Raw genomic sequence first — 25068 nt, forward strand, 5'->3', positions numbered from 1 at the left:
TCCGGCATAGGCCAGGGTGCCACTCGAGGCCCAAACCAATTCTGGTTATCGCTTCTCGGCCTTTTGGCTAAGATCAAGTGTAGTATCTGTTCTTATCAGTTTAATATCTGATACGTCCCCTATCTGGGGACCATATATTAAATGGATTTTTAGAACAGGGAGATGGAAAAAGAGCTTGCTCTGTCCACTCCACGCATTGACCTGGTATTGCAGTACCTCCAGGAACGGTGCACCCCTTCTTAACCCAGTTTCCAAAAGCAGAACTCAATTCACCTGATTCATATTAGCCCGATTTAATGAATTGGAAGAAAGCATACGTCTTCATATGCACCTCAATTTGGCCCATTCACTTTTCACACTTCCTCCTTTTGTTTTTTATCTTTCACACTTTTGACTTTCTTTATTCATCCAAATAGCAAACTCATCACCACTCAACCTGACCAACTCGGCTATGTCCCCGTGCTGCAGTTCTCTGTCTTATCTAGATCATTTGCAATTGAATGGAATAGATCCCTTTTGGACAAAGTGGATTCACCTGCTGCTGCAGTGACCACAGGTGTGATAAGATCTAGAATTGGCATCTGGTGCGATCTCTCCGCTTCCACTCCAAAGAAAGTTACCTGTTTATTCCTATCATGCATTGGTTTTTGGGGTTTTCTTTGAGTAATGATGATCTCTTTAGTAGTCTGTTGGCGCCCTCTCCTGGAGGAATAGTTTGCTTGCTCTTGGACATTCTAAAAGAGAGGTCATGATAGACATTGAGCTTCTGAGCTCAATTGGGGACAGTCATGGGTGATGAATGTTTGCAACCTACTGCGAAGCCTCATACCGCAATATAAGGAACGTCAAATACTAAGAAAGGGCGGCCTATGAAAGAATTACTACTTTCAATAAGTACACTTAAACGGCTAATTGGGAATAGAAAAACTGTAAAAAGCCCTCTGAGAAAGCCCCCCTCTAACCTTTGATAGTAAGCTTTTCTGTAGTCTGCCTGTTGATGTATTTTCCGTTTGAACTGTGCACAACATGAAGAGACGGAACACTGGCGGCTTGTCACAATGCCCCCCGATGACATCACAATAGCGCTGCTGCCTAGAAAACAAGCTGCGCAGAAGAAGTTGTTCTTTGGGTGGGAGGGTGGGCTAGTGGAAGGAGGGGGCAATCTCTTTTTTTCCCGGGTGGTAGGGGGATGACAGGAGAAGGGAAGCGGGTGGTGAGAAAGGTACAGAGGGCAGGGTTTGGGGGCTGGGAAGGAAAGGGAAAAGATTAGGGTTTGGGGATGATGAAAGGGCTTTCTACGGGTAAGGATGGCAAAGGGTGGCAGTGACGGAAAGTCAGGCAACCTGTCCTGTCCGTCTTTTTGTATCGTGAATTGGAAAGACTGCAAGGGGGAGGGGAGTTGCTTGCGCCCTAAAGGAGGAGTTATTCAGATTCATTGCAGTGGGCGGCGGCTGCAAAACGCACCATTCTTCTTGTTTTTGCTCTGCAAAGCAGCCTTTTCAAGGGTTGGCTTGGGTGACAAAATGTCTTGTGTAGGCGTGGGTTTGTCTCCCTCTCGCTCTCTCTCCCTAAGATGTGTCCGGCATAGGCCAGGGTGCCACTCGAGGCCCAAACCAATTCTGGTTATCGCTTCTCGGCCTTTTGGCTAAGATCAAGTGTAGTATCTGTTCTTATCAGTTTAATATCTGATACGTCCCCTATCTGGGGACCATATATTAAATGGATTTTTAGAACAGGGAGATGGAAAAAGAGCTTGCTCTGTCCACTCCACGCATTGACCTGGTATTGCAGTACCTCCAGGAACGGTGCACCCCTTCTTAACCCAGTTTCCAAAAGCAGAACTCAATTCACCTGATTCATATTAGCCCGATTTAATGAATTGGAAGAAAGCATACGTCTTCATATGCACCTCAATTTGGCCCATTCACTTTTCACACTTCCTCCTTTTGTTTTTTATCTTTCACACTTTTGACTTTCTTTATTCATCCAAATAGCAAACTCATCACCACTCAACCTGACCAACTCGGCTATGTCCCCGTGCTGCAGTTCTCTGTCTTATCTAGATCATTTGCAATTGAATGGAATAGATCCCTTTTGGACAAAGTGGATTCACCTGCTGCTGCAGTGACCACAGGTGTGATAAGATCTAGAATTGGCATCTGGTGCGATCTCTCCGCTTCCACTCCAAAGAAAGTTACCTGTTTATTCCTATCATGCATTGGTTTTTGGGGTTTTCTTTGAGTAATGATGATCTCTTTAGTAGTCTGTTGGCGCCCTCTCCTGGAGGAATAGTTTGCTTGCTCTTGGACATTCTAAAAGAGAGGTCATGATAGACATTGAGCTTCTGAGCTCAATTGGGGACAGTCATGGGTGATGAATGTTTGCAACCTACTGCGAAGCCTCATACCGCAATATAAGGAACGTCAAATACTAAGAAAGGGCGGCCTATGAAAGAATTACTACTTTCAATAAGTACACTTAAACGGCTAATTGGGAATAGAAAAACTGTAAAAAGCCCTCTGAGAAAGCCCCCCTCTAACCTTTGATAGTAAGCTTTTCTGTAGTCTGCCTGTTGATGTATTTTCCGTTTGAACTGTGCACAACATGAAGAGACGGAACACTGGCGGCTTGTCACAATGCCCCCCGATGACATCACAATAGCGCTGCTGCCTAGAAAACAAGCTGCGCAGAAGAAGTTGTTCTTTGGGTGGGAGGGTGGGCTAGTGGAAGGAGGGGGCAATCTCTTTTTTTCCCGGGTGGTAGGGGGATGACAGGAGAAGGGAAGCGGGTGGTGAGAAAGGTACAGAGGGCAGGGTTTGGGGGCTGGGAAGGAAAGGGAAAAGATTAGGGTTTGGGGATGATGAAAGGGCTTTCTACGGGTAAGGATGGCAAAGGGTGGCAGTGACGGAAAGTCAGGCAACCTGTCCTGTCCGTCTTTTTGTATCGTGAATTGGAAAGACTGCAAGGGGGAGGGGAGTTGCTTGCGCCCTAAAGGAGGAGTTATTCAGATTCATTGCAGTGGGCGGCGGCTGCAAAACGCACCATTCTTCTTGTTTTTGCTCTGCAAAGCAGCCTTTTCAAGGGTTGGCTTGGGTGACAAAATGTCTTGTGTAGGCGTGGGTTTGTCTCCCTCTCGCTCTCTCTCCCTAAGATGTGTCCGGCATAGGCCAGGGTGCCACTCGAGGCCCAAACCAATTCTGGTTATCGCTTCTCGGCCTTTTGGCTAAGATCAAGTGTAGTATCTGTTCTTATCAGTTTAATATCTGATACGTCCCCTATCTGGGGACCATATATTAAATGGATTTTTAGAACAGGGAGATGGAAAAAGAGCTTGCTCTGTCCACTCCACGCATTGACCTGGTATTGCAGTACCTCCAGGAACGGTGCACCCCTTCTTAACCCAGTTTCCAAAAGCAGAACTCAATTCACCTGATTCATATTAGCCCGATTTAATGAATTGGAAGAAAGCATACGTCTTCATATGCACCTCAATTTGGCCCATTCACTTTTCACACTTCCTCCTTTTGTTTTTTATCTTTCACACTTTTGACTTTCTTTATTCATCCAAATAGCAAACTCATCACCACTCAACCTGACCAACTCGGCTATGTCCCCGTGCTGCAGTTCTCTGTCTTATCTAGATCATTTGCAATTGAATGGAATAGATCCCTTTTGGACAAAGTGGATTCACCTGCTGCTGCAGTGACCACAGGTGTGATAAGATCTAGAATTGGCATCTGGTGCGATCTCTCCGCTTCCACTCCAAAGAAAGTTACCTGTTTATTCCTATCATGCATTGGTTTTTGGGGTTTTCTTTGAGTAATGATGATCTCTTTAGTAGTCTGTTGGCGCCCTCTCCTGGAGGAATAGTTTGCTTGCTCTTGGACATTCTAAAAGAGAGGTCATGATAGACATTGAGCTTCTGAGCTCAATTGGGGACAGTCATGGGTGATGAATGTTTGCAACCTACTGCGAAGCCTCATACCGCAATATAAGGAACGTCAAATACTAAGAAAGGGCGGCCTATGAAAGAATTACTACTTTCAATAAGTACACTTAAACGGCTAATTGGGAATAGAAAAACTGTAAAAAGCCCTCTGAGAAAGCCCCCCTCTAACCTTTGATAGTAAGCTTTTCTGTAGTCTGCCTGTTGATGTATTTTCCGTTTGAACTGTGCACAACATGAAGAGACGGAACACTGGCGGCTTGTCACAATGCCCCCCGATGACATCACAATAGCGCTGCTGCCTAGAAAACAAGCTGCGCAGAAGAAGTTGTTCTTTGGGTGGGAGGGTGGGCTAGTGGAAGGAGGGGGCAATCTCTTTTTTTCCCGGGTGGTAGGGGGATGACAGGAGAAGGGAAGCGGGTGGTGAGAAAGGTACAGAGGGCAGGGTTTGGGGGCTGGGAAGGAAAGGGAAAAGATTAGGGTTTGGGGATGATGAAAGGGCTTTCTACGGGTAAGGATGGCAAAGGGTGGCAGTGACGGAAAGTCAGGCAACCTGTCCTGTCCGTCTTTTTGTATCGTGAATTGGAAAGACTGCAAGGGGGAGGGGAGTTGCTTGCGCCCTAAAGGAGGAGTTATTCAGATTCATTGCAGTGGGCGGCGGCTGCAAAACGCACCATTCTTCTTGTTTTTGCTCTGCAAAGCAGCCTTTTCAAGGGTTGGCTTGGGTGACAAAATGTCTTGTGTAGGCGTGGGTTTGTCTCCCTCTCGCTCTCTCTCCCTAAGATGTGTCCGGCATAGGCCAGGGTGCCACTCGAGGCCCAAACCAATTCTGGTTATCGCTTCTCGGCCTTTTGGCTAAGATCAAGTGTAGTATCTGTTCTTATCAGTTTAATATCTGATACGTCCCCTATCTGGGGACCATATATTAAATGGATTTTTAGAACAGGGAGATGGAAAAAGAGCTTGCTCTGTCCACTCCACGCATTGACCTGGTATTGCAGTACCTCCAGGAACGGTGCACCCCTTCTTAACCCAGTTTCCAAAAGCAGAACTCAATTCACCTGATTCATATTAGCCCGATTTAATGAATTGGAAGAAAGCATACGTCTTCATATGCACCTCAATTTGGCCCATTCACTTTTCACACTTCCTCCTTTTGTTTTTTATCTTTCACACTTTTGACTTTCTTTATTCATCCAAATAGCAAACTCATCACCACTCAACCTGACCAACTCGGCTATGTCCCCGTGCTGCAGTTCTCTGTCTTATCTAGATCATTTGCAATTGAATGGAATAGATCCCTTTTGGACAAAGTGGATTCACCTGCTGCTGCAGTGACCACAGGTGTGATAAGATCTAGAATTGGCATCTGGTGCGATCTCTCCGCTTCCACTCCAAAGAAAGTTACCTGTTTATTCCTATCATGCATTGGTTTTTGGGGTTTTCTTTGAGTAATGATGATCTCTTTAGTAGTCTGTTGGCGCCCTCTCCTGGAGGAATAGTTTGCTTGCTCTTGGACATTCTAAAAGAGAGGTCATGATAGACATTGAGCTTCTGAGCTCAATTGGGGACAGTCATGGGTGATGAATGTTTGCAACCTACTGCGAAGCCTCATACCGCAATATAAGGAACGTCAAATACTAAGAAAGGGCGGCCTATGAAAGAATTACTACTTTCAATAAGTACACTTAAACGGCTAATTGGGAATAGAAAAACTGTAAAAAGCCCTCTGAGAAAGCCCCCCTCTAACCTTTGATAGTAAGCTTTTCTGTAGTCTGCCTGTTGATGTATTTTCCGTTTGAACTGTGCACAACATGAAGAGACGGAACACTGGCGGCTTGTCACAATGCCCCCCGATGACATCACAATAGCGCTGCTGCCTAGAAAACAAGCTGCGCAGAAGAAGTTGTTCTTTGGGTGGGAGGGTGGGCTAGTGGAAGGAGGGGGCAATCTCTTTTTTTCCCGGGTGGTAGGGGGATGACAGGAGAAGGGAAGCGGGTGGTGAGAAAGGTACAGAGGGCAGGGTTTGGGGGCTGGGAAGGAAAGGGAAAAGATTAGGGTTTGGGGATGATGAAAGGGCTTTCTACGGGTAAGGATGGCAAAGGGTGGCAGTGACGGAAAGTCAGGCAACCTGTCCTGTCCGTCTTTTTGTATCGTGAATTGGAAAGACTGCAAGGGGGAGGGGAGTTGCTTGCGCCCTAAAGGAGGAGTTATTCAGATTCATTGCAGTGGGCGGCGGCTGCAAAACGCACCATTCTTCTTGTTTTTGCTCTGCAAAGCAGCCTTTTCAAGGGTTGGCTTGGGTGACAAAATGTCTTGTGTAGGCGTGGGTTTGTCTCCCTCTCGCTCTCTCTCCCTAAGATGTGTCCGGCATAGGCCAGGGTGCCACTCGAGGCCCAAACCAATTCTGGTTATCGCTTCTCGGCCTTTTGGCTAAGATCAAGTGTAGTATCTGTTCTTATCAGTTTAATATCTGATACGTCCCCTATCTGGGGACCATATATTAAATGGATTTTTAGAACAGGGAGATGGAAAAAGAGCTTGCTCTGTCCACTCCACGCATTGACCTGGTATTGCAGTACCTCCAGGAACGGTGCACCCCTTCTTAACCCAGTTTCCAAAAGCAGAACTCAATTCACCTGATTCATATTAGCCCGATTTAATGAATTGGAAGAAAGCATACGTCTTCATATGCACCTCAATTTGGCCCATTCACTTTTCACACTTCCTCCTTTTGTTTTTTATCTTTCACACTTTTGACTTTCTTTATTCATCCAAATAGCAAACTCATCACCACTCAACCTGACCAACTCGGCTATGTCCCCGTGCTGCAGTTCTCTGTCTTATCTAGATCATTTGCAATTGAATGGAATAGATCCCTTTTGGACAAAGTGGATTCACCTGCTGCTGCAGTGACCACAGGTGTGATAAGATCTAGAATTGGCATCTGGTGCGATCTCTCCGCTTCCACTCCAAAGAAAGTTACCTGTTTATTCCTATCATGCATTGGTTTTTGGGGTTTTCTTTGAGTAATGATGATCTCTTTAGTAGTCTGTTGGCGCCCTCTCCTGGAGGAATAGTTTGCTTGCTCTTGGACATTCTAAAAGAGAGGTCATGATAGACATTGAGCTTCTGAGCTCAATTGGGGACAGTCATGGGTGATGAATGTTTGCAACCTACTGCGAAGCCTCATACCGCAATATAAGGAACGTCAAATACTAAGAAAGGGCGGCCTATGAAAGAATTACTACTTTCAATAAGTACACTTAAACGGCTAATTGGGAATAGAAAAACTGTAAAAAGCCCTCTGAGAAAGCCCCCCTCTAACCTTTGATAGTAAGCTTTTCTGTAGTCTGCCTGTTGATGTATTTTCCGTTTGAACTGTGCACAACATGAAGAGACGGAACACTGGCGGCTTGTCACAATGCCCCCCGATGACATCACAATAGCGCTGCTGCCTAGAAAACAAGCTGCGCAGAAGAAGTTGTTCTTTGGGTGGGAGGGTGGGCTAGTGGAAGGAGGGGGCAATCTCTTTTTTTCCCGGGTGGTAGGGGGATGACAGGAGAAGGGAAGCGGGTGGTGAGAAAGGTACAGAGGGCAGGGTTTGGGGGCTGGGAAGGAAAGGGAAAAGATTAGGGTTTGGGGATGATGAAAGGGCTTTCTACGGGTAAGGATGGCAAAGGGTGGCAGTGACGGAAAGTCAGGCAACCTGTCCTGTCCGTCTTTTTGTATCGTGAATTGGAAAGACTGCAAGGGGGAGGGGAGTTGCTTGCGCCCTAAAGGAGGAGTTATTCAGATTCATTGCAGTGGGCGGCGGCTGCAAAACGCACCATTCTTCTTGTTTTTGCTCTGCAAAGCAGCCTTTTCAAGGGTTGGCTTGGGTGACAAAATGTCTTGTGTAGGCGTGGGTTTGTCTCCCTCTCGCTCTCTCTCCCTAAGATGTGTCCGGCATAGGCCAGGGTGCCACTCGAGGCCCAAACCAATTCTGGTTATCGCTTCTCGGCCTTTTGGCTAAGATCAAGTGTAGTATCTGTTCTTATCAGTTTAATATCTGATACGTCCCCTATCTGGGGACCATATATTAAATGGATTTTTAGAACAGGGAGATGGAAAAAGAGCTTGCTCTGTCCACTCCACGCATTGACCTGGTATTGCAGTACCTCCAGGAACGGTGCACCCCTTCTTAACCCAGTTTCCAAAAGCAGAACTCAATTCACCTGATTCATATTAGCCCGATTTAATGAATTGGAAGAAAGCATACGTCTTCATATGCACCTCAATTTGGCCCATTCACTTTTCACACTTCCTCCTTTTGTTTTTTATCTTTCACACTTTTGACTTTCTTTATTCATCCAAATAGCAAACTCATCACCACTCAACCTGACCAACTCGGCTATGTCCCCGTGCTGCAGTTCTCTGTCTTATCTAGATCATTTGCAATTGAATGGAATAGATCCCTTTTGGACAAAGTGGATTCACCTGCTGCTGCAGTGACCACAGGTGTGATAAGATCTAGAATTGGCATCTGGTGCGATCTCTCCGCTTCCACTCCAAAGAAAGTTACCTGTTTATTCCTATCATGCATTGGTTTTTGGGGTTTTCTTTGAGTAATGATGATCTCTTTAGTAGTCTGTTGGCGCCCTCTCCTGGAGGAATAGTTTGCTTGCTCTTGGACATTCTAAAAGAGAGGTCATGATAGACATTGAGCTTCTGAGCTCAATTGGGGACAGTCATGGGTGATGAATGTTTGCAACCTACTGCGAAGCCTCATACCGCAATATAAGGAACGTCAAATACTAAGAAAGGGCGGCCTATGAAAGAATTACTACTTTCAATAAGTACACTTAAACGGCTAATTGGGAATAGAAAAACTGTAAAAAGCCCTCTGAGAAAGCCCCCCTCTAACCTTTGATAGTAAGCTTTTCTGTAGTCTGCCTGTTGATGTATTTTCCGTTTGAACTGTGCACAACATGAAGAGACGGAACACTGGCGGCTTGTCACAATGCCCCCCGATGACATCACAATAGCGCTGCTGCCTAGAAAACAAGCTGCGCAGAAGAAGTTGTTCTTTGGGTGGGAGGGTGGGCTAGTGGAAGGAGGGGGCAATCTCTTTTTTTCCCGGGTGGTAGGGGGATGACAGGAGAAGGGAAGCGGGTGGTGAGAAAGGTACAGAGGGCAGGGTTTGGGGGCTGGGAAGGAAAGGGAAAAGATTAGGGTTTGGGGATGATGAAAGGGCTTTCAACGGGTAAGGATGGCAAAGGGTGGCAGTGACGGAAAGTCAGGCAACCTGTCCTGTCCGTCTTTTTGTATCGTGAATTGGAAAGACTGCAAGGGGGAGGGGAGTTGCTTGCGCCCTAAAGGAGGAGTTATTCAGATTCATTGCAGTGGGCGGCGGCTGCAAAACGCACCATTCTTCTTGTTTTTGCTCTGCAAAGCAGCCTTTTCAAGGGTTGGCTTGGGTGACAAAATGTCTTGTGTAGGCGTGGGTTTGTCTCCCTCTCGCTCTCTCTCCCTAAGATGTGTCCGGCATAGGCCAGGGTGCCACTCGAGGCCCAAACCAATTCTGGTTATCGCTTCTCGGCCTTTTGGCTAAGATCAAGTGTAGTATCTGTTCTTATCAGTTTAATATCTGATACGTCCCCTATCTGGGGACCATATATTAAATTGATTTTTAGAACAGGGAGATGGAAAAAGAGCTTGCTCTGTCCACTCCACGCATTGACCTGGTATTGCAGTACCTCCAGGAACGGTGCACCCCTTCTTAACCCAGTTTCCAAAAGCAGAACTCAATTCACCTGATTCATATTAGCCCGATTTAATGAATTGGAAGAAAGCATACGTCTTCATATGCACCTCAATTTGGCCCATTCACTTTTCACACTTCCTCCTTTTGTTTTTTATCTTTCACACTTTTGACTTTCTTTATTCATCCAAATAGCAAACTCATCACCACTCAACCTGACCAACTCGGCTATGTCCCCGTGCTGCAGTTCTCTGTCTTATCTAGATCATTTGCAATTGAATGGAATAGATCCCTTTTGGACAAAGTGGATTCACCTGCTGCTGCAGTGACCACAGGTGTGATAAGATCTAGAATTGGCATCTGGTGCGATCTCTCCGCTTCCACTCCAAAGAAAGTTACCTGTTTATTCCTATCATGCATTGGTTTTTGGGGTTTTCTTTGAGTAATGATGATCTCTTTAGTAGTCTGTTGGCGCCCTCTCCTGGAGGAATAGTTTGCTTGCTCTTGGACATTCTAAAAGAGAGGTCATGATAGACATTGAGCTTCTGAGCTCAATTGGGGACAGTCATGGGTGATGAATGTTTGCAACCTACTGCGAAGCCTCATACCGCAATATAAGGAACGTCAAATACTAAGAAAGGGCGGCCTATGAAAGAATTACTACTTTCAATAAGTACACTTAAACGGCTAATTGGGAATAGAAAAACTGTAAAAAGCCCTCTGAGAAAGCCCCCCTCTAACCTTTGATAGTAAGCTTTTCTGTAGTCTGCCTGTTGATGTATTTTCCGTTTGAACTGTGCACAACATGAAGAGACGGAACACTGGCGGCTTGTCACAATGCCCCCCGATGACATCACAATAGCGCTGCTGCCTAGAAAACAAGCTGCGCAGAAGAAGTTGTTCTTTGGGTGGGAGGGTGGGCTAGTGGAAGGAGGGGGCAATCTCTTTTTTTCCCGGGTGGTAGGGGGATGACAGGAGAAGGGAAGCGGGTGGTGAGAAAGGTACAGAGGGCAGGGTTTGGGGGCTGGGAAGGAAAGGGAAAAGATTAGGGTTTGGGGATGATGAAAGGGCTTTCTACGGGTAAGGATGGCAAAGGGTGGCAGTGACGGAAAGTCAGGCAACCTGTCCTGTCCGTCTTTTTGTATCGTGAATTGGAAAGACTGCAAGGGGGAGGGGAGTTGCTTGCGCCCTAAAGGAGGAGTTATTCAGATTCATTGCAGTGGGCGGCGGCTGCAAAACGCACCATTCTTCTTGTTTTTGCTCTGCAAAGCAGCCTTTTCAAGGGTTGGCTTGGGTGACAAAATGTCTTGTGTAGGCGTGGGTTTGTCTCCCTCTCGCTCTCTCTCCCTAAGATGTGTCCGGCATAGGCCAGGGTGCCACTCGAGGCCCAAACCAATTCTGGTTATCGCTTCTCGGCCTTTTGGCTAAGATCAAGTGTAGTATCTGTTCTTATCAGTTTAATATCTGATACGTCCCCTATCTGGGGACCATATATTAAATGGATTTTTAGAACAGGGAGATGGAAAAAGAGCTTGCTCTGTCCACTCCACGCATTGACCTGGTATTGCAGTACCTCCAGGAACGGTGCACCCCTTCTTAACCCAGTTTCCAAAAGCAGAACTCAATTCACCTGATTCATATTAGCCCGATTTAATGAATTGGAAGAAAGCATACGTCTTCATATGCACCTCAATTTGGCCCATTCACTTTTCACACTTCCTCCTTTTGTTTTTTATCTTTCACACTTTTGACTTTCTTTATTCATCCAAATAGCAAACTCATCACCACTCAACCTGACCAACTCGGCTATGTCCCCGTGCTGCAGTTCTCTGTCTTATCTAGATCATTTGCAATTGAATGGAATAGATCCCTTTTGGACAAAGTGGATTCACCTGCTGCTGCAGTGACCACAGGTGTGATAAGATCTAGAATTGGCATCTGGTGCGATCTCTCCGCTTCCACTCCAAAGAAAGTTACCTGTTTATTCCTATCATGCATTGGTTTTTGGGGTTTTCTTTGAGTAATGATGATCTCTTTAGTAGTCTGTTGGCGCCCTCTCCTGGAGGAATAGTTTGCTTGCTCTTGGACATTCTAAAAGAGAGGTCATGATAGACATTGAGCTTCTGAGCTCAATTGGGGACAGTCATGGGTGATGAATGTTTGCAACCTACTGCGAAGCCTCATACCGCAATATAAGGAACGTCAAATACTAAGAAAGGGCGGCCTATGAAAGAATTACTACTTTCAATAAGTACACTTAAACGGCTAATTGGGAATAGAAAAACTGTAAAAAGCCCTCTGAGAAAGCCCCCCTCTAACCTTTGATAGTAAGCTTTTCTGTAGTCTGCCTGTTGATGTATTTTCCGTTTGAACTGTGCACAACATGAAGAGACGGAACACTGGCGGCTTGTCACAATGCCCCCCGATGACATCACAATAGCGCTGCTGCCTAGAAAACAAGCTGCGCAGAAGAAGTTGTTCTTTGGGTGGGAGGGTGGGCTAGTGGAAGGAGGGGGCAATCTCTTTTTTTCCCGGGTGGTAGGGGGATGACAGGAGAAGGGAAGCGGGTGGTGAGAAAGGTACAGAGGGCAGGGTTTGGGGGCTGGGAAGGAAAGGGAAAAGATTAGGGTTTGGGGATGATGAAAGGGCTTTCTACGGGTAAGGATGGCAAAGGGTGGCAGTGACGGAAAGTCAGGCAACCTGTCCTGTCCGTCTTTTTGTATCGTGAATTGGAAAGACTGCAAGGGGGAGGGGAGTTGCTTGCGCCCTAAAGGAGGAGTTATTCAGATTCATTGCAGTGGGCGGCGGCTGCAAAACGCACCATTCTTCTTGTTTTTGCTCTGCAAAGCAGCCTTTTCAAGGGTTGGCTTGGGTGACAAAATGTCTTGTGTAGGCGTGGGTTTGTCTCCCTCTCGCTCTCTCTCCCTAAGATGTGTCCGGCATAGGCCAGGGTGCCACTCGAGGCCCAAACCAATTCTGGTTATCGCTTCTCGGCCTTTTGGCTAAGATCAAGTGTAGTATCTGTTCTTATCAGTTTAATATCTGATACGTCCCCTATCTGGGGACCATATATTAAATGGATTTTTAGAACAGGGAGATGGAAAAAGAGCTTGCTCTGTCCACTCCACGCATTGACCTGGTATTGCAGTACCTCCAGGAACGGTGCACCCCTTCTTAACCCAGTTTCCAAAAGCAGAACTCAATTCACCTGATTCATATTAGCCCGATTTAATGAATTGGAAGAAAGCATACGTCTTCATATGCACCTCAATTTGGCCCATTCACTTTTCACACTTCCTCCTTTTGTTTTTTATCTTTCACACTTTTGACTTTCTTTATTCATCCAAATAGCAAACTCATCACCACTCAACCTGACCAACTCGGCTATGTCCCCGTGCTGCAGTTCTCTGTCTTATCTAGATCATTTGCAATTGAATGGAATAGATCCCTTTTGGACAAAGTGGATTCACCTGCTGCTGCAGTGACCACAGGTGTGATAAGATCTAGAATTGGCATCTGGTGCGATCTCTCCGCTTCCACTCCAAAGAAAGTTACCTGTTTATTCCTATCATGCATTGGTTTTTGGGGTTTTCTTTGAGTAATGATGATCTCTTTAGTAGTCTGTTGGCGCCCTCTCCTGGAGGAATAGTTTGCTTGCTCTTGGACATTCTAAAAGAGAGGTCATGATAGACATTGAGCTTCTGAGCTCAATTGGGGACAGTCATGGGTGATGAATGTTTGCAACCTACTGCGAAGCCTCATACCGCAATATAAGGAACGTCAAATACTAAGAAAGGGCGGCCTATGAAAGAATTACTACTTTCAATAAGTACACTTAAACGGCTAATTGGGAATAGAAAAACTGTAAAAAGCCCTCTGAGAAAGCCCCCCTCTAACCTTTGATAGTAAGCTTTTCTGTAGTCTGCCTGTTGATGTATTTTCCGTTTGAACTGTGCACAACATGAAGAGACGGAACACTGGCGGCTTGTCACAATGCCCCCCGATGACATCACAATAGCGCTGCTGCCTAGAAAACAAGCTGCGCAGAAGAAGTTGTTCTTTGGGTGGGAGGGTGGGCTAGTGGAAGGAGGGGGCAATCTCTTTTTTTCCCGGGTGGTAGGGGGATGACAGGAGAAGGGAAGCGGGTGGTGAGAAAGGTACAGAGGGCAGGGTTTGGGGGCTGGGAAGGAAAGGGAAAAGATTAGGGTTTGGGGATGATGAAAGGGCTTTCTACGGGTAAGGATGGCAAAGGGTGGCAGTGACGGAAAGTCAGGCAACCTGTCCTGTCCGTCTTTTTGTATCGTGAATTGGAAAGACTGCAAGGGGGAGGGGAGTTGCTTGCGCCCTAAAGGAGGAGTTATTCAGATTCATTGCAGTGGGCGGCGGCTGCAAAACGCACCATTCTTCTTGTTTTTGCTCTGCAAAGCAGCCTTTTCAAGGGTTGGCTTGGGTGACAAAATGTCTTGTGTAGGCGTGGGTTTGTCTCCCTCTCGCTCTCTCTCCCTAAGATGTGTCCGGCATAGGCCAGGGTGCCACTCGAGGCCCAAACCAATTCTGGTTATCGCTTCTCGGCCTTTTGGCTAAGATCAAGTGTAGTATCTGTTCTTATCAGTTTAATATCTGATACGTCCCCTATCTGGGGACCATATATTAAATGGATTTTTAGAACAGGGAGATGGAAAAAGAGCTTGCTCTGTCCACTCCACGCATTGACCTGGTATTGCAGTACCTCCAGGAACGGTGCACCCCTTCTTAACCCAGTTTCCAAAAGCAGAACTCAATTCACCTGATTCATATTAGCCCGATTTAATGAATTGGAAGAAAGCATACGTCTTCATATGCACCTCAATTTGGCCCATTCACTTTTCACACTTCCTCCTTTTGTTTTTTATCTTTCACACTTTTGACTTTCTTTATTCATCCAAATAGCAAACTCATCACCACTCAACCTGACCAACTCGGCTATGTCCCCGTGCTGCAGTTCTCTGTCTTATCTAGATCATTTGCAATTGAATGGAATAGATCCCTTTTGGACAAAGTGGATTCACCTGCTGCTGCAGTGACCACAGGTGTGATAAGATCTAGAATTGGCATCTGGTGCGATCTCTCCGCTTCCACTCCAAAGAAAGTTACCTGTTTATTCCTATCATGCATTGGTTTTTGGGGTTTTCTTTGAGTAATGATGATCTCTTTAGTAGTCTGTTGGCGCCCTCTCCTGGAGGAATAGTTTGCTTGCTCTTGGACATTCTAAAAGAGAGGTCATGATAGACATTGAGCTTCTGAGCTCAATTGGGGACAGTCATGGGTGATGAATGTTTGCAACCTACTGCGAAGCCTCATACCGCAATATAAGGAACGTCAAATACTAAGAAAGGGCGGCCTATGAAAGAATTACTACTTTCAATAAGTACACTTAAACGGCTAATTGGGAATAGAAAAACTGTAAAAAGCCCTCTGAGAAAGCCCCCCTCTAACCTTTGATAGTAAGCTTTTCTGTAGTCTGCCTGTTGATGTATTTTCCGTTTGAACTGTGCACAACATGAAGAGACGGAACACTGGCGGCTTGTCACAATGCCCCCCGATGACATCACAATAGCGCTGCTGCCTAGAAAACAAGCTGCGCAGAAGAAGTTGTTCTTTGGGTGGGAGGGTGGGCTAGTGGAAGGAGGGGGCAATCTCTTTTTTTCCCGGGTGGTAGGGGGATGACAGGAGAAGGGAAGCGGGTGGTGAGAAAGGTACAGAGGGCAGGGTTTGGGGGCTGGGAAGGAAAGGGAAAAGATTAGGGTTTGGGGATGATGAAAGGGCTTTCTACGGGTAAGGATGGCAAAGGGTGGCAGTGACGGAAAGTCAGGCAACCTGTCCTGTCCGTCTTTTTGTATCGTGAATTGGAAAGACTGCAAGGGGGAGGGGAGTTGCTTGCGCCCTAAAGGAGGAGTTATTCAGATTCATTGCAGTGGGCGGCGGCTGCAAAACGCACCATTCTTCTTGTTTTTGCTCTGCAAAGCAGCCTTTTCAAGGGTTGGCTTGGGTGACAAAATGTCTTGTGTAGGCGTGGGTTTGTCTCCCTCTCGCTCTCTCTCCCTAAGATGTGTCCGGCATAGGCCAGGGTGCCACTCGAGGCCCAAACCAATTCTGGTTATCGCTTCTCGGCCTTTTGGCTAAGATCAAGTGTAGTATCTGTTCTTATCAGTTTAATATCTGATACGTCCCCTATCTGGGGACCATATATTAAATGGATTTTTAGAACAGGGAGATGGAAAAAGAGCTTGCTCTGTCCACTCCACGCATTGACCTGGTATTGCAGTACCTCCAGGAACGGTGCACCCCTTCTTAACCCAGTTTCCAAAAGCAGAACTCAATTCACCTGATTCATATTAGCCCGATTTAATGAATTGGAAGAAAGCATACGTCTTCATATGCACCTCAATTTGGCCCATTCACTTTTCACACTTCCTCCTTTTGTTTTTTATCTTTCACACTTTTGACTTTCTTTATTCATCCAAATAGCAAACTCATCACCACTCAACCTGACCAACTCGGCTATGTCCCCGTGCTGCAGTTCTCTGTCTTATCTAGATCATTTGCAATTGAATGGAATAGATCCCTTTTGGACAAAGTGGATTCACCTGCTGCTGCAGTGACCACAGGTGTGATAAGATCTAGAATTGGCATCTGGTGCGATCTCTCCGCTTCCACTCCAAAGAAAGTTACCTGTTTATTCCTATCATGCATTGGTTTTTGGGGTTTTCTTTGAGTAATGATGATCTCTTTAGTAGTCTGTTGGCGCCCTCTCCTGGAGGAATAGTTTGCTTGCTCTTGGACATTCTAAAAGAGAGGTCATGATAGACATTGAGCTTCTGAGCTCAATTGGGGACAGTCATGGGTGATGAATGTTTGCAACCTACTGCGAAGCCTCATACCGCAATATAAGGAACGTCAAATACTAAGAAAGGGCGGCCTATGAAAGAATTACTACTTTCAATAAGTACACTTAAACGGCTAATTGGGAATAGAAAAACTGTAAAAAGCCCTCTGAGAAAGCCCCCCTCTAACCTTTGATAGTAAGCTTTTCTGTAGTCTGCCTGTTGATGTATTTTCCGTTTGAACTGTGCACAACATGAAGAGACGGAACACTGGCGGCTTGTCACAATGCCCCCCGATGACATCACAATAGCGCTGCTGCCTAGAAAACAAGCTGCGCAGAAGAAGTTGTTCTTTGGGTGGGAGGGTGGGCTAGTGGAAGGAGGGGGCAATCTCTTTTTTTCCCGGGTGGTAGGGGGATGACAGGAGAAGGGAAGCGGGTGGTGAGAAAGGTACAGAGGGCAGGGTTTGGGGGCTGGGAAGGAAAGGGAAAAGATTAGGGTTTGGGGATGATGAAAGGGCTTTCTACGGGTAAGGATGGCAAAGGGTGGCAGTGACGGAAAGTCAGGCAACCTGTCCTGTCCGTCTTTTTGTATCGTGAATTGGAAAGACTGCAAGGGGGAGGGGAGTTGCTTGCGCCCTAAAGGAGGAGTTATTCAGATTCATTGCAGTGGGCGGCGGCTGCAAAACGCACCATTCTTCTTGTTTTTGCTCTGCAAAGCAGCCTTTTCAAGGGTTGGCTTGGGTGACAAAATGTCTTGTGTAGGCGTGGGTTTGTCTCCCTCTCGCTCTCTCTCCCTAAGATGTGTCCGGCATAGGCCAGGGTGCCACTCGAGGCCCAAACCAATTCTGGTTATCGCTTCTCGGCCTTTTGGCTAAGATCAAGTGTAGTATCTGTTCTTATCAGTTTAATATCTGATACGTCCCCTATCTGGGGACCATATATTAAATGGATTTTTAGAACAGGGAGATGGAAAAAGAGCTTGCTCTGTCCACTCCACGCATTGACCTGGTATTGCAGTACCTCCAGGAACGGTGCACCCCTTCTTAACCCAGTTTCCAAAAGCAGAACTCAATTCACCTGATTCATATTAGCCCGATTTAATGAATTGGAAGAAAGCATACGTCTTCATATGCACCTCAATTTGGCCCATTCACTTTTCACACTTCCTCCTTTTGTTTTTTATCTTTCACACTTTTGACTTTCTTTATTCATCCAAATAGCAAACTCATCACCACTCAACCTGACCAACTCGGCTATGTCCCCGTGCTGCAGTTCTCTGTCTTATCTAGATCATTTGCAATTGAATGGAATAGATCCCTTTTGGACAAAGTGGATTCACCTGCTGCTGCAGTGACCACAGGTGTGATAAGATCTAGAATTGGCATCTGGTGCGATCTCTCCGCTTCCACTCCAAAGAAAGTTACCTGTTTATTCCTATCATGCATTGGTTTTTGGGGTTTTCTTTGAGTAATGATGATCTCTTTAGTAGTCTGTTGGCGCCCTCTCCTGGAGGAATAGTTTGCTTGCTCTTGGACATTCTAAAAGAGAGGTCATGATAGACATTGAGCTTCTGAGCTCAATTGGGGACAGTCATGGGTGATGAATGTTTGCAACCTACTGCGAAGCCTCATACCGCAATATAAGGAACGTCAAATACTAAGAAAGGGCGGCCTATGAAAGAATTACTACTTTCAATAAGTACACTTAAACGGCTAATTGGGAATAGAAAAACTGTAAAAAGCCCTCTGAGAAAGCCCCCCTCTAACCTTTGATAGTAAGCTTTTCTGTAGTCTGCCTGTTGATGTATTTTCCGTTTGAACTGTGCACAACATGAAGAGACGGAACACTGGCGGCTTGTCACAATGCCCCCCGATGACATCACAATAGCGCTGCTGCCTAGAAAACAAGCTGCGCAGAAGAAGTTGTTCTTTGGGTGGGAGGGTGGGCTAGTGGAAGGAGGGGGCAATCTCTTTTTTTCCCGGGTGGTAGGGGGATGACAGGAGAAGGGAAGCGGGTGGTGAGAAAGGTACAGAGGGCAGGGTTTGGGGGCTGGGAAGGAAAGGGAAAAGATTAGGGTTTGGGGATGATGAAAGGGCTTTCTACGGGTAAGGATGGCAAAGGGTGGCAGTGACGGAAAGTCAGGCAACCTGTCCTGTCCGTCTTTTTGTATCGTGAATTGGAAAGACTGCAAGGGGGAGGGGAGTTGCTTGCGCCCTAAAGGAGGGAGTTATTCAGATTCATTGCAGTGGGCGGCGGCTGCAAAACGCACCATTCTTCTTGTTTTTGCTCTGCAAAGCAGCCTTTTCAAGGGTTGGCTTGGGTGACAAAATGTCTTGTGTAGGCGTGGGTTTGTCTCCCTCTCGCTCTCTCTCCCTAAGATGTGTCCGGCATAGGCCAGGGTGCCACTCGAGGCCCAAACCAATTCTGGTTATCGCTTCTCGGCCTTTTGGCTAAGATCAAGTGTAGTATCTGTTCTTATCAGTTTAATATCTGATACGTCCCCTATCTGGGGACCATATATTAAATGGATTTTTAGAACAGGGAGATGGAAAAAGAGCTTGCTCTGTCCACTCCACGCATTGACCTGGTATTGCAGTACCTCCAGGAACGGTGCACCCCTTCTTAACCCAGTTTCCAAAAGCAGAACTCAATTCACCTGATTCATATTAGCCCGATTTAATGAATTGGAAGAAAGCATACGTCTTCATATGCACCTCAATTTGGCCCATTCACTTTTCACACTTCCTCCTTTTGTTTTTTATCTTTCACACTTTTGACTTTCTTTATTCATCCAAATAGCAAACTCATCACCACTCAACCTGACCAACTCGGCTATGTCCCCGTGCTGCAGTTCTCTGTCTTATCTAGATCATTTGCAATTGAATGGAATAGATCCCTTTTGGACAAAGTGGATTCACCTGCTGCTGCAGTGACCACAGGTGTGATAAGATCTAGAATTGGCATCTGGTGCGATCTCTCCGCTTCCACTCCAAAGAAAGTTACCTGTTTATTCCTATCATGCATTGGTTTTTGGGGTTTTCTTTGAGTAATGATGATCTCTTTAGTAGTCTGTTGGCGCCCTCTCCTGGAGGAATAGTTTGCTTGCTCTTGGACATTCTAAAAGAGAGGTCATGATAGACATTGAGCTTCTGAGCTCAATTGGGGACAGTCATGGGTGATGAATGTTTGCAACCTACTGCGAAGCCTCATACCGCAATATAAGGAACGTCAAATACTAAGAAAGGGCGGCCTATGAAAGAATTACTACTTTCAATAAGTACACTTAAACGGCTAATTGGGAATAGAAAAACTGTAAAAAGCCCTCTGAGAAAGCCCCCCTCTAACCTTTGATAGTAAGCTTTTCTGTAGTCTGCCTGTTGATGTATTTTCCGTTTGAACTGTGCACAACATGAAGAGACGGAACACTGGCGGCTTGTCACAATGCCCCCCGATGACATCACAATAGCGCTGCTGCCTAGAAAACAAGCTGCGCAGAAGAAGTTGTTCTTTGGGTGGGAGGGTGGGCTAGTGGAAGGAGGGGGCAATCTCTTTTTTTCCCGGGTGGTAGGGGGATGACAGGAGAAGGGAAGCGGGTGGTGAGAAAGGTACAGAGGGCAGGGTTTGGGGGCTGGGAAGGAAAGGGAAAAGATTAGGGTTTGGGGATGATGAAAGGGCTTTCTACGGGTAAGGATGGCAAAGGGTGGCAGTGACGGAAAGTCAGGCAACCTGTCCTGTCCGTCTTTTTGTATCGTGAATTGGAAAGACTGCAAGGGGGAGGGGAGTTGCTTGCGCCCTAAAGGAGGAGTTATTCAGATTCATTGCAGTGGGCGGCGGCTGCAAAACGCACCATTCTTCTTGTTTTTGCTCTGCAAAGCAGCCTTTTCAAGGGTTGGCTTGGGTGACAAAATGTCTTGTGTAGGCGTGGGTTTGTCTCCCTCTCGCTCTCTCTCCCTAAGATGTGTCCGGCATAGGCCAGGGTGCCACTCGAGGCCCAAACCAATTCTGGTTATCGCTTCTCGGCCTTTTGGCTAAGATCAAGTGTAGTATCTGTTCTTATCAGTTTAATATCTGATACGTCCCCTATCTGGGGACCATATATTAAATGGATTTTTAGAACAGGGAGATGGAAAAAGAGCTTGCTCTGTCCACTCCACGCATTGACCTGGTATTGCAGTACCTCCAGGAACGGTGCACCCCTTCTTAACCCAGTTTCCAAAAGCAGAACTCAATTCACCTGATTCATATTAGCCCGATTTAATGAATTGGAAGAAAGCATACGTCTTCATATGCACCTCAATTTGGCCCATTCACTTTTCACACTTCCTCCTTTTGTTTTTTATCTTTCACACTTTTGACTTTCTTTATTCATCCAAATAGCAAACTCATCACCACTCAACCTGACCAACTCGGCTATGTCCCCGTGCTGCAGTTCTCTGTCTTATCTAGATCATTTGCAATTGAATGGAATAGATCCCTTTTGGACAAAGTGGATTCACCTGCTGCTGCAGTGACCACAGGTGTGATAAGATCTAGAATTGGCATCTGGTGCGATCTCTCCGCTTCCACTCCAAAGAAAGTTACCTGTTTATTCCTATCATGCATTGGTTTTTGGGGTTTTCTTTGAGTAATGATGATCTCTTTAGTAGTCTGTTGGCGCCCTCTCCTGGAGGAATAGTTTGCTTGCTCTTGGACATTCTAAAAGAGAGGTCATGATAGACATTGAGCTTCTGAGCTCAATTGGGGACAGTCATGGGTGATGAATGTTTGCAACCTACTGCGAAGCCTCATACCGCAATATAAGGAACGTCAAATACTAAGAAAGGGCGGCCTATGAAAGAATTACTACTTTCAATAAGTACACTTAAACGGCTAATTGGGAATAGAAAAACTGTAAAAAGCCCTCTGAGAAAGCCCCCCTCTAACCTTTGATAGTAAGCTTTTCTGTAGTCTGCCTGTTGATGTATTTTCCGTTTGAACTGTGCACAACATGAAGAGACGGAACACTGGCGGCTTGTCACAATGCCCCCCGATGACATCACAATAGCGCTGCTGCCTAGAAAACAAGCTGCGCAGAAGAAGTTGTTCTTTGGGTGGGAGGGTGGGCTAGTGGAAGGAGGGGGCAATCTCTTTTTTTCCCGGGTGGTAGGGGGATGACAGGAGAAGGGAAGCGGGTGGTGAGAAAGGTACAGAGGGCAGGGTTTGGGGGCTGGGAAGGAAAGGGAAAAGATTAGGGTTTGGGGATGATGAAAGGGCTTTCTACGGGTAAGGATGGCAAAGGGTGGCAGTGACGGAAAGTCAGGCAACCTGTCCTGTCCGTCTTTTTGTATCGTGAATTGGAAAGACTGCAAGGGGGAGGGGAGTTGCTTGCGCCCTAAAGGAGGAGTTATTCAGATTCATTGCAGTGGGCGGCGGCTGCAAAACGCACCATTCTTCTTGTTTTTGCTCTGCAAAGCAGCCTTTTCAAGGGTTGGCTTGGGTGACAAAATGTCTTGTGTAGGCGTGGGTTTGTCTCCCTCTCGCTCTCTCTCCCTAAGATGTGTCCGGCATAGGCCAGGGTGCCACTCGAGGCCCAAACCAATTCTGGTTATCGCTTCTCGGCCTTTTGGCTAAGATCAAGTGTAGTATCTGTTCTTATCAGTTTAATATCTGATACGTCCCCTATCTGGGGACCATATATTAAATGGATTTTTAGAACAGGGAGATGGAAAAAGAGCTTGCTCTGTCCACTCCACGCATTGACCTGGTATTGCAGTACCTCCAGGAACGGTGCACCCCTTCTTAACCCAGTTTCCAAAAGCAGAACTCAATTCACCTGATTCATATTAGCCCGATTTAATGAATTGGAAGAAAGCATACGTCTTCATATGCACCTCAATTTGGCCCATTCACTTTTCACACTTCCTCCTTTTGTTTTTTATCTTTCACACTTTTGACTTTCTTTATTCATCCAAATAGCAAACTCATCACCACTCAACCTGACCAACTCGGCTATGTCCCCGTGCTGCAGTTCTCTGTCTTATCTAGATCATTTGCAATTGAATGGAATAGATCCCTTTTGGACAAAGTGGATTCACCTGCTGCTGCAGTGACCACAGGTGTGATAAGATCTAGAATTGGCATCTGGTGCGATCTCTCCGCTTCCACTCCAAAGAAAGTTACCTGTTTATTCCTATCATGCATTGGTTTTTGGGGTTTTCTTTGAGTAATGATGATCTCTTTAGTAGTCTGTTGGCGCCCTCTCCTGGAGGAATAGTTTGCTTGCTCTTGGACATTCTAAAAGAGAGGTCATGATAGACATTGAGCTTCTGAGCTCAATTGGGGACAGTCATGGGTGATGAATGTTTGCAACCTACTGCGAAGCCTCATACCGCAATATAAGGAACGTCAAATACTAAGAAAGGGCGGCCTATGAAAGAATTACTACTTTCAATAAGTACACTTAAACGGCTAATTGGGAATAGAAAAACTGTAAAAAGCCCTCTGAGAAAGCCCCCCTCTAACCTTTGATAGTAAGCTTTTCTGTAGTCTGCCTGTTGATGTATTTTCCGTTTGAACTGTGCACAACATGAAGAGACGGAACACTGGCGGCTTGTCACAATGCCCCCCGATGACATCACAATAGCGCTGCTGCCTAGAAAACAAGCTGCGCAGAAGAAGTTGTTCTTTGGGTGGGAGGGTGGGCTAGTGGAAGGAGGGGGCAATCTCTTTTTTCCCGGGTGGTAGGGGGATGACAGGAGAAGGGAAGCGGGTGGTGAGAAAGGTACAGAGGGCAGGGTTTGGGGGCTGGGAAGGAAAGGGAAAAGATTAGGGTTTGGGGATGATGAAAGGGCTTTCTACGGGTAAGGATGGCAAAGGGTGGCAGTGACGGAAAGTCAGGCAACCTGTCCTGTCCGTCTTTTTGTATCGTGAATTGGAAAGACTGCAAGGGGGAGGGGAGTTGCTTGCGCCCTAAAGGAGGAGTTATTCAGATTCATTGCAGTGGGCGGCGGCTGCAAAACGCACCATTCTTCTTGTTTTTGCTCTGCAAAGCAGCCTTTTCAAGGGTTGGCTTGGGTGACAAAATGTCTTGTGTAGGCGTGGGTTTGTCTCCCTCTCGCTCTCTCTCCCTAAGATGTGTCCGGCATAGGCCAGGGTGCCACTCGAGGCCCAAACCAATTCTGGTTATCGCTTCTCGGCCTTTTGGCTAAGATCAAGTGTAGTATCTGTTCTTATCAGTTTAATATCTGATACGTCCCCTATCTGGGGACCATATATTAAATGGATTTTTAGAACAGGGAGATGGAAAAAGAGCTTGCTCTGTCCACTCCACGCATTGACCTGGTATTGCAGTACCTCCAGGAACGGTGCACCCCTTCTTAACCCAGTTTCCAAAAGCAGAACTCAATTCACCTGATTCATATTAGCCCGATTTAATGAATTGGAAGAAAGCATACGTCTTCATATGCACCTCAATTTGGCCCATTCACTTTTCACACTTCCTCCTTTTGTTTTTTATCTTTCACACTTTTGACTTTCTTTATTCATCCAAATAGCAAACTCATCACCACTCAACCTGACCAACTCGGCTATGTCCCCGTGCTGCAGTTCTCTGTCTTATCTAGATCATTTGCAATTGAATGGAATAGATCCCTTTTGGACAAAGTGGATTCACCTGCTGCTGCAGTGACCACAGGTGTGATAAGATCTAGAATTGGCATCTGGTGCGATCTCTCCGCTTCCACTCCAAAGAAAGTTACCTGTTTATTCCTATCATGCATTGGTTTTTGGGGTTTTCTTTGAGTAATGATGATCTCTTTAGTAGTCTGTTGGCGCCCTCTCCTGGAGGAATAGTTTGCTTGCTCTTGGACATTCTAAAAGAGAGGTCATGATAGACATTGAGCTTCTGAGCTCAATTGGGGACAGTCATGGGTGATGAATGTTTGCAACCTACTGCGAAGCCTCATACCGCAATATAAGGAACGTCAAATACTAAGAAAGGGCGGCCTATGAAAGAATTACTACTTTCAATAAGTACACTTAAACGGCTAATTGGGAATAGAAAAACTGTAAAAAGCCCTCTGAGAAAGCCCCCCTCTAACCTTTGATAGTAAGCTTTTCTGTAGTCTGCCTGTTGATGTATTTTCCGTTTGAACTGTGCACAACATGAAGAGACGGAACACTGGCGGCTTGTCACAATGCCCCCCGATGACATCACAATAGCGCTGCTGCCTAGAAAACAAGCTGCGCAGAAGAAGTTGTTCTTTGGGTGGGAGGGTGGGCTAGTGGAAGGAGGGGGCAATCTCTTTTTTTCCCGGGTGGTAGGGGGATGACAGGAGAAGGGAAGCGGGTGGTGAGAAAGGTACAGAGGGCAGGGTTTGGGGGCTGGGAAGGAAAGGGAAAAGATTAGGGTTTGGGGATGATGAAAGGGCTTTCTACGGGTAAGGATGGCAAAGGGTGGCAGTGACGGAAAGTCAGGCAACCTGTCCTGTCCGTCTTTTTGTATCGTGAATTGGAAAGACTGCAAGGGGGAGGGGA

The 25068-nt window shown here is 46.2% G+C and overlaps 16 non-coding genes across 16 annotated transcripts; all 16 read left to right on the forward strand.

Annotated features, from left to right (window-relative positions):
• Positions 1-47: 47 nt before the first annotated feature.
• Positions 48-238, forward strand: LOC142265742 (U2 spliceosomal RNA). Its single transcript, XR_012731982.1, has one exon. It is a non-coding gene; the product is annotated as a U2 spliceosomal RNA (small nuclear RNA).
• A 1387-nt stretch (positions 239-1625) lies between these two features.
• Positions 1626-1816, forward strand: LOC142265743 (U2 spliceosomal RNA). The gene has a single exon (XR_012731983.1). It is a non-coding gene; the product is annotated as a U2 spliceosomal RNA (small nuclear RNA).
• A 1387-nt stretch (positions 1817-3203) lies between these two features.
• Positions 3204-3394, forward strand: LOC142265744 (U2 spliceosomal RNA). Its single transcript, XR_012731984.1, has one exon. It is a non-coding gene; the product is annotated as a U2 spliceosomal RNA (small nuclear RNA).
• A 1387-nt stretch (positions 3395-4781) lies between these two features.
• LOC142265746 (U2 spliceosomal RNA) lies at positions 4782-4972 on the forward strand. The gene has a single exon (XR_012731986.1). It is a non-coding gene; the product is annotated as a U2 spliceosomal RNA (small nuclear RNA).
• A 1387-nt stretch (positions 4973-6359) lies between these two features.
• Positions 6360-6550, forward strand: LOC142265748 (U2 spliceosomal RNA). The gene has a single exon (XR_012731987.1). It is a non-coding gene; the product is annotated as a U2 spliceosomal RNA (small nuclear RNA).
• Positions 6551-7937: 1387 nt separating this feature from the next.
• On the forward strand, positions 7938-8128 carry LOC142265749 (U2 spliceosomal RNA). The gene has a single exon (XR_012731988.1). It is a non-coding gene; the product is annotated as a U2 spliceosomal RNA (small nuclear RNA).
• Positions 8129-9515: 1387 nt separating this feature from the next.
• Positions 9516-9706, forward strand: LOC142265739 (U2 spliceosomal RNA). The gene has a single exon (XR_012731979.1). It is a non-coding gene; the product is annotated as a U2 spliceosomal RNA (small nuclear RNA).
• Positions 9707-11093: 1387 nt separating this feature from the next.
• LOC142265750 (U2 spliceosomal RNA) lies at positions 11094-11284 on the forward strand. Its single transcript, XR_012731989.1, has one exon. It is a non-coding gene; the product is annotated as a U2 spliceosomal RNA (small nuclear RNA).
• Positions 11285-12671: 1387 nt separating this feature from the next.
• LOC142265751 (U2 spliceosomal RNA) lies at positions 12672-12862 on the forward strand. The gene has a single exon (XR_012731990.1). It is a non-coding gene; the product is annotated as a U2 spliceosomal RNA (small nuclear RNA).
• A 1387-nt stretch (positions 12863-14249) lies between these two features.
• Positions 14250-14440, forward strand: LOC142265752 (U2 spliceosomal RNA). Its single transcript, XR_012731991.1, has one exon. It is a non-coding gene; the product is annotated as a U2 spliceosomal RNA (small nuclear RNA).
• A 1387-nt stretch (positions 14441-15827) lies between these two features.
• On the forward strand, positions 15828-16018 carry LOC142265753 (U2 spliceosomal RNA). Its single transcript, XR_012731992.1, has one exon. It is a non-coding gene; the product is annotated as a U2 spliceosomal RNA (small nuclear RNA).
• Positions 16019-17405: 1387 nt separating this feature from the next.
• Positions 17406-17596, forward strand: LOC142265754 (U2 spliceosomal RNA). Its single transcript, XR_012731993.1, has one exon. It is a non-coding gene; the product is annotated as a U2 spliceosomal RNA (small nuclear RNA).
• A 1388-nt stretch (positions 17597-18984) lies between these two features.
• Positions 18985-19175, forward strand: LOC142265755 (U2 spliceosomal RNA). Its single transcript, XR_012731994.1, has one exon. It is a non-coding gene; the product is annotated as a U2 spliceosomal RNA (small nuclear RNA).
• Positions 19176-20562: 1387 nt separating this feature from the next.
• Positions 20563-20753, forward strand: LOC142265756 (U2 spliceosomal RNA). Its single transcript, XR_012731995.1, has one exon. It is a non-coding gene; the product is annotated as a U2 spliceosomal RNA (small nuclear RNA).
• A 1387-nt stretch (positions 20754-22140) lies between these two features.
• LOC142265759 (U2 spliceosomal RNA) lies at positions 22141-22331 on the forward strand. Its single transcript, XR_012731997.1, has one exon. It is a non-coding gene; the product is annotated as a U2 spliceosomal RNA (small nuclear RNA).
• A 1386-nt stretch (positions 22332-23717) lies between these two features.
• LOC142265760 (U2 spliceosomal RNA) lies at positions 23718-23908 on the forward strand. Its single transcript, XR_012731998.1, has one exon. It is a non-coding gene; the product is annotated as a U2 spliceosomal RNA (small nuclear RNA).
• The last annotated feature ends 1160 nt before the right edge of the window (positions 23909-25068 follow it).

Source organism: Anomaloglossus baeobatrachus, unplaced genomic scaffold, assembly GCF_048569485.1.
Source record: "Anomaloglossus baeobatrachus isolate aAnoBae1 unplaced genomic scaffold, aAnoBae1.hap1 Scaffold_2776, whole genome shotgun sequence".
NCBI classification, from domain to species: domain Eukaryota; kingdom Metazoa; phylum Chordata; class Amphibia; order Anura; family Aromobatidae; genus Anomaloglossus; species Anomaloglossus baeobatrachus.